The sequence below is a fragment of the Hyla sarda genome, chromosome 9 (genome assembly GCF_029499605.1).
Source record: "Hyla sarda isolate aHylSar1 chromosome 9, aHylSar1.hap1, whole genome shotgun sequence".
NCBI lineage: Eukaryota > Metazoa > Chordata > Amphibia > Anura > Hylidae > Hyla > Hyla sarda.
This window is the reverse complement of record NC_079197.1, coordinates 139,860,732-139,869,036: the sequence shown is the minus strand read 5'-3', so window position 1 is coordinate 139,869,036 and position 8,305 is coordinate 139,860,732. Positions and strand designations below refer to the sequence as shown.

The 8,305-nt window shown below is 43.6% G+C and overlaps 1 pseudogene; it reads right to left on the bottom strand.

Moving 5' to 3' along the window:
• Positions 1–4,403: 4,403 nt before the first annotated feature.
• The window catches only part of LOC130291925 (cytochrome P450 2C31-like), a 19,552-nt pseudogene continuing 15,650 nt past the window's right edge, over positions 4,404–8,305 (bottom strand).

Here is an 8,305-nt window from a genome sequence, read left to right as displayed (position 1 = left end):
GTCCCATCAAACAAAAAAAGCACCGATAAAAACTACAAATCACAACGCAAAAAATGACCTCATACATCCCCATATACAGAAAAATAAGAGTTATAGGGATCAGAATAGTACAATTTTATATTTTTGTATAGTCCCCCACATTAGGTAAGCAGTATGATCCCACACATTAGGTAGACAGTATAGTACCCCCAACATTAGGTAAAGAGTATAGCTCCCCCACATTAGGTTGGCAGTATAGTTCCCCCAATATTGGGTGCAGTATAATCCCCCACATTAGGTGCAGTATAGTTCCCCCATATTAGGTGCAGTATAGTTCCCCAACATTAGGTGCAGTATGGTCCCCCACATTAGGTACAGTATACAGTAATCCCCCCACATTAGGTGCAGTATACAGTAGTTCCCCCACATTAGGTGCAGTATACAGTAGTCCCCCCATATTAGGTGCAGTATACAGTAGTCACCCACATTAGGTGCAGCATAAAGTAGTTCCCCACATTAGGTGCAGTATACAGTAGTTACCCCACATTAGGTGCCGTATACAGTAGTTCCCCCACATTAGGTGCATTATACAGTAGTCCTCCACATTAGGTGCACTATACATACAGTAGTCCTCCACATTAGTTGCAGTATAAAGTAGTTCCCCACATTAGGTGCAGTATACAGTAGTCCCCCACATTAGGTGCAGTACACAGTAGTTCCTCCACATTAGTTGCAGTATAAAGTAGCTCCCCACATTAGGTGCAGTATACAGTAGTCCCCCACATTAGGTCCAGTATAAAGTAGTTCCCCACATTAGGTGCAGTATACAGTAATTACCCCACATTAGGTGCAGTATAAAGTAGTCCCTCATATTAGGTGCAGTATACAGTAGTCCCTCACATTAGGTGCAGTATACATACAGTAGTCCCCCACATTAGGTGCAGTATAAAGTAGTTCCCCCACATCAGGTGCAGTATACAGTAGTTCCACACATTAGGTGCAGTATACAGTAGTTCCCCAAATAAGGTGCTGTATAAAGTAGTTCCCCCACATTAGGTGCAGTATACAGCAGTCCCCCACATTAGGTGCAGTATACAGTAGTTCCCCCACATTAGGTGAAGTATACAGTAGTCCCCCACATTAGGTGCAGTATACATACAGTAGTCCCCCACATTAGGTGCAGTATAAAGTAGTTCCCCACATTAGGTGCAGTATAAAGTAGTCCCCCCACATTAGGTGCAGTATACAGTAGTCCCCAACATTAGGTGCAGTATACAGTAGTCCTCCACATTAGGTGTAGTATACATACAGTAGTCCCCCACATTAGGTGCAGTATAAAGTAGTTCCCCACATTAGGTGCAGTATAAAGTAGTCCCCCCACATTAGGTGCAGTATACAGTAGTCCCCAACATTAGGTGCAGTATAAAGTAGTCCCCCACACTAGGTACAGTATAAAGTAGTCCCCCACATTAGGTGCAGTATAAAAAAGTTCCCCACATTAGGTGCAGTATACAATAGTCCCCCACATTAGGTGCAGTATAAAATAGTTCCCCACATTAGGTGCAGTATACAATAGTCCCCCACATTAGGTGCAGTATACAGTAGTTCCCCCACATTAGGTGCAGTATAAAGTAGTTCTCCACCCTAGGTGCAGTATACAGTAGTTCCCCCACATTAGGTGCAGTATACAGTAGTCCCCCACATTAGGTGCAGTATACAGTAGTTCCCCCATGTTAGGTGCAGTATACAGTAGTTCCCCACATTAGGTGCAGTATACAGTAGTTCCCCACATTAGGTGCAGTATACAGTAGTTCCCCACATTAGTTGCAGTATACAGTAGTCCCCCACATTAGGTGCAGTATAAAGTAGTCCCCCACATTAGGTGCAGTATAAAGTAGTCCCCCACATTAGGTGCAGTATAAAAAAGTTCCCCACATTAGGTGCAGTATACAGTAGTCCCCCACATTAGGTGCAGTATAAAATAGTTCCCCACATTAGGTGCAGTATACAGTAGTCCCCCACATTAGGTGCTGTATAAAGTAGTTCCCCATATTAGGTGCAGTATACAGTAGTCCCCCACATTAGGTGCAGTATACAGTAGTTCCCCACATTAGGTGCAGTATACAGTAGTCCCCCCACATTAGGTGCGGTATACAGTAGTCCCCCACATTAGGTGCAGTATACAGTAGTTCCCCACATTAGGTGCAGTATACAGTAGTCCCCCCACATTATGTGCAGTATACAGTAGTTCCCCCACATTAGGTGCAGTATACAGTAGTCCCCCACATTAGGTGCAGTATACAGTAGTCCCCCACATTAGGTGCAGTATAAAGTAGTTCCCCCACATTAAGTGCAGTATACAGTAGTTCCCCCACATTAGGTGCAGTATACAGTAGTTCCCCCACATTAGGTGCAGTATACAGTAGTCCCCCCACATTAGGTCCAGTATACAGTAGTCCCCCACATTAGGTGCAGTATACAGTAGTTCCCCACATTAGGTGCAGTATACAGTAGTCCCCCACATTAGGTGCAGTATAAAGTAGTTCCCCACATTAGGTGCAGTATAAAGTAGTTCCGCACATTGGGTGCAGTATAAAGTTGTCCCGAACATTAGGTGCAGTATACAGTAGTTCCCCACATTAGGTGCAGTATACAGTAGTTCCCCACATTAGGTGCAGTATACAGTAGTTCCCCACATTAGGTGCAGTATACAGTAGTCCCCCACATTAGGTGCAGTATACAGTAGTCCCCCCCACATTAGGTGCAGTATACAGTAGTCTCCCACATTAGGTGCAGCATACAGTAGTTCCCCTACTTTAGGTGCAGTACACAGTAGTCCCCCACATTAGGTGCAGTATACAGTAGTCCCCCACATTAGGTGCAGTATAAAGTAGTCCCCCACATTAGGTGCAGTATACAGTAGTCCCCCACATTAGGTGCAGTATAAGGTAGTTCCCCATATTAGGTGCAGTATACAGTAGTTCCCCACATTAGGTGCAGTATACAGTAGTTCCCCACATTAGGTGCAGTATAAAGTAGTCCCCCACATTAGGTGCAGTATACAGTAGTCCCCCCATATTAGGTGCCGTATACAGTAGTCCCCCACATTAGTTGCAGTATACAGTAGTCCCCCACATTAGGTGCAGTATACAGTAGTCCCACACATTAGGTGCAGTATACAGTAGTCCCCCACGGACGTCGGGGTCCCTCTTTTGTAATTTTCCCCTTGTCACCTCTCAATTAGTGGATGACTATATAGCAGTTCTTATTAATATAAATATAAGTATAAATATGTAAATATTTAGTTATCTACCTGTTCGGAGCATAGCAGGACCTGCGGGTCACGTGATTAGGTTAGAACTCTATGATTTTGCTTTAGGACCTTTGGAGGTTCCCGTGACGTGTTCACCCACAATGCACTGTAACGGTGAGTGACAGTCGTTACGGACCAATCCAAAACGGCCAGCCCCTGCCCATATAAGGGACCCGCGCCATCTTGATCTCTCTCTTGGGTGGCTGACTCTGGAAGAGGTAGGACCTCCGCAGCTTACAAGACGATTTACTAGGCCAAAGCATAGCGGATAGACTAAGCAATTCCCCACAACTCATCGCAAGATCACTGGACCTAATTACTCCCCTAAATCCAGCGGATCTCTGCTATACAATTCTTCAGAAGCTAAATTGGGCTTATCTGATCCTAACCGACTGTCAATCGCTGCTCAAGCTATATGGAAAGAGACTCTTGTGGTGTCCCGGCACCGGATTGCGTCCGCTGCTTTGTGGTGAGGTCCCCAAAGTCAGAGTCCCTAGGTGTAGGTGGGGTCCTCATCCTTATCTAGCCCCTTGTCACCCCTTTTGTAATTAAAATTATTTAAATTTAATGTATATATTTATATAATAGGTGTACTTGCCTAGTTAACGTTGCAGGACCTGCGGATCACGTGATGCGTTCCAAAAACTCTATGGTTTGTAGTTCAAGGACCTTTGGAGGAAGTCAGGTGTTTACCCATCAGGCTATGTAACGGTGAGTGACAGCTGACTTGGACCAATCCAAAACGGCCCTGCCCATATAAGGGAGCGGCGGCCGTTACTCTGTCTCTTTCCTCGTGGGCTGTTGACAGGGAAGGATCTGCGCTGCTGTCATCAGTGAATTATGCCCGAGCCTTGCGGCGATGGCTGATCTTTACAAAACTGTGAGTGTAATCAATCCCTAAGCACTCTGCAAGATCACCGGACCTTATCTAACCCCTAAATCCGGACAGATCTTCGCAAATTACCCTACATTCTAAGACTTATATCAAAAGTCAAGGTCTGCAACAACTGTCAGTCACTGAAGTGTATGGAGACTGTATTAATGAGACTGTTAATGTTCATTGGATGTACCGCAAGTCTTTAAGTAAAGTTTATCCAAGTTCAACTACCTTGTGGACCTTCAGTCATTTTATGCATGCACCTATCATTACTGGGAAGGGCGGCGATAGGCCGGAGAATTACCTCAGCATACTAGCCCTCAACCTGGCATCACGAACAATAGGGTTAACCTTAACCCCTGATATACTGAAGCAATACCCAGACTACACTACCCTTACCCCTGAGGCCAACCACACTCTGTTATCTGGACGGTTACTATTTCTACATGTACAGAAACTCATCAGTAAAAGTTCCTGCAAGTTTTCAGTTAACAGCGGTTGTGGACAATCCTTTATTTCTGCATCACCTATTGCTCTTGGGAAGGGTGGCAATAGGCCTATCAAGAAACACAGCATTTAACCCTCACCCTGGCTTCACGAGTGACAAGGGTTAACAGCACCCTTAACTATCCTAAACAGCAACACCCTAATTACCCTACACCCCCACAAGACAGTATCCTCTCATATGCCACCACACTTCTTTAACTTGATGTATTGGAAGCAAGTAATAAGCAAGTTTGGAAAGGACAAAAATATGATGATGAGACAACTTGGTTGGAGCATCTCTAAAACCGGACTTTTCATGTATTCCTGGTATGCAGTGGTTGGGAGGACCTACCAAGAAGGATCAAAATTAAAAACCATCTGTTAACAACATCATGGATGCCCAAGGTTCATTGATGCACTTTTGGGTTAAAAACTGTGTGGTCCAATCCAACAGGAGAGCTACTGTAACATACATTTCTGAAAGTATTAATGTTATGGCAATGGTATTCACTAATGGATAATGTGTCCTATCTACTACACTGCAAAAATGGTTCAGGAAAAATGTGTGGGACATGACAAAGAGTCCAGCGTCTTGATTTGCACTCCCAAGATCTTAAGGTGATCAAGCATCTCTGGAATGTGATGAGAAAACAAGGCTAATCCATGGAGACCCCACATTACAATGTTTTGGTGCCAGATAACAGACAAAAAACTTTCAGAGTTTTGTGAAGTCCATGACTTAATGGATCACAGCTGTTTAGACCTATACAATGTAAGAAAGGCAGTTTTAATGTTATGGCTGACTAGAGTACACTTCAATGATCAGTAGATGGTGATCAGTATTCAGCGAGGGACAAGAAACATCTCATAGTCTCGAGGTTTAGAGCCATTTGTGTTGGGTTCTGATGTGATGTCTATCAGTTTCCTGTGGGCCTCAAAGTAAATGTTTGCAGTAAAGCAGTAAGGAACAGGAAGATTTCCATATGGGCCAGACTCATTCCCATACACATACGTTTACCTGGGAAGAAGGGAAAACAAATATGTTAGCGCTGTCTAAAATCTCTTATACCTTCTTGCCAGTCCTTGTGCGTGCCAGCTCAACAGCTGGGCAGCAATGACATCCAATGAACATGGAATGTTACATCTTTATAGAAAAAGCTCCACTACAACGCATGTCATCATTGCCACCATGGACATTAAAGGAGATTAACTTATCCCCTATCCACAGTGGAATGGTTGGAGTGCGTGCCGTCTACCGGTATATGACACGCGCTCCTCACTGAGAGTGCCCGGGTCCCGTCTTAGTGATTGTGGGGGGATCTCAGTGATTGGCCCCCCTCATAATCAGCTACTGAAGCCTTATGTTGTGGAAAGGGGATAAGTTCGTTTTCGATGGGTACTCCTTTAAATGTTGGTTGACTTGATGATGCTAAGGATGAAATACCATTACAGTATCAAGTACAGGGGAACGGCATGCAGTTTTGAGAGTATATATTTTGCATCTTAGCATGAGCTGCATTTTCCTTTAATCTCAAGACTTCAAAGCTATACGGATCTTTATGTTATAGTGTCATGTCAGAACTTTTGACCATTGGAGGTCCCCAACCGAATGCTAAAATGAAGGGGCAGAAGCACTCAGCTTTCTTTGGAAATTCAACCAGATTGGTCATAGACATCCATGGGATCAAATACTTTAACAAAGCCAATCACATCGAAAGAGCTAAGGGCATGACACATTTTTCTCTACAATAGATGGGGGAACATCTGACATGTATAGCAATGATCTAATTCAGCCTTTACCATTATGATGCTGAGTTTTACCACCTAGGACAGAAGGACCAGGTGAAGGTTTTCCTTTCATTTCAAAGGGTCAATTCCCCACAATCTTGATAACAATGCAGTTCTTTATTATATGGGATGCCTGCACAGGTACTCATCACTTAAGAGGCCATCAAAGGCTGATGGGTGCAATAAGACATCTGCAATATATCCAATCATCTTTGGCCATGGACACGCATTAAAATCTTCAATGGATATCAGAACCACATTTAAAGTACCACTCTGGAAAGAGCAATACACTGTGTCATGCCTAGTGTAGAGGGGGTGGTACACAACTCAATAAAATGACTCACAGCTGGAAGACATATTCGATCACTATAGCTCATGAACTATGCATAACACTGTTCATCCTTGAAGTTTTTTTCTTTAAAGGGTTACTCCACTGCCCCAACATTCGGAACATTTTTTTCCAAACACTTGTAGCAGGTGGCGGGGGTCGTGATGTCACGGCCACGCCCTCTCGTGACGTCACGTCGCACCCCCTCAATGTAAGTAGACTTGCATTGATGGGGCGTGGCGTGACATCACGAGGGGCGTGGCCATTATGTCAAGACCCTCGCCGCCCGCACACAACGTTCTAAATGAACGCTGGGTGCTGCACATCGATTGCGGGGGTCCCAGCAGTGGGACCCCTATGATCAGACATCTTATCCCCCATCCTTTGGATAGGGGATAAGATGTCTAGGAGTGGAGTACCCATTTAACAGAGAGTTTGTCTATATTCGAAGGGTACGGTCACCTGGTTATAATCTGTCTGGATATACAACCTCAAAAACAGCTTGTAAAACACAGTAAACAAGTCGAAAAACGCATGACACTGTTACTTCTTTTATCAGCAATGTTCTAGTTTACCATGGTTTGTAAAAAAAAACTTGTCTTGTTGGGCACTTCGCCAGTTGAAATCAAGGGCAGAGCATAAACGTATGTTTTACGTGAAAATCAGTTTGTCAAAACCTTGTTTTTTGACTTATCCTAAAACACAATTACTAGAATTGAAATAAATACTTAAACTGACCAGCAGAAATACTCCAAAGGGTCTATTCACACGACAGAATTTCCGCTTGCGGAATTCCGCCTCAAATTAAAGCCCATAGACTTCTATGGGATTCTGCACTCCCATTCACACTTCTGAATTTCCGCAAGCGGAAATTCAGAAGTGTAAATGGGAGTGCAGAATCCCATAGAAGTCTATGGGCTTTAATTTGAAGCGGAATTCCGTAAGCGGAAATTCTGCTGTGTGAATAGACCCAAAAACATGATTTACTTAGAACACAGAGTTCTAAAACTGTACCAGCAGAAAATGCCATAAAAGCTTCACTCTTCCTGAAGCCACCATTCTCATCAAGAAAGTGTCCAGGGTCAAACTCTTCTGGATTCTTGAAATGGTTTGGGTCCTTTAGAACAGATGTTAGAATTGGAACCACCATCATGCCCTAGAGTGGATGAGGAATTCATTTTTAATCAATGTGGTAATGGAAGAATGGAAAACTATGGTGTTTTGCTCTGCTAATGGCATTTTACCTTGGGAATATGAAATCCTTTCAATGTTGTGTCTTGTCTTGCTGCACGAGCCAGTCCTATAGGAAAAATATCTGCAAATCGCTGAATTTCATGGATAACGGCATCTGTGTATGGCATATTATTCCTGTCCTCAACTGATGGGCATCGGTTTTGACCTACTACATGGTCAATCTCTTCATGGATTTTCTCTGTGGAATTGAAACCATCAACAAAAGCAAATGACCTCTCCCCACCCCCAATGTAAGAAGTTATCTAAAACATTTTTTTAAAGAGAACCTGTCATCAAACCA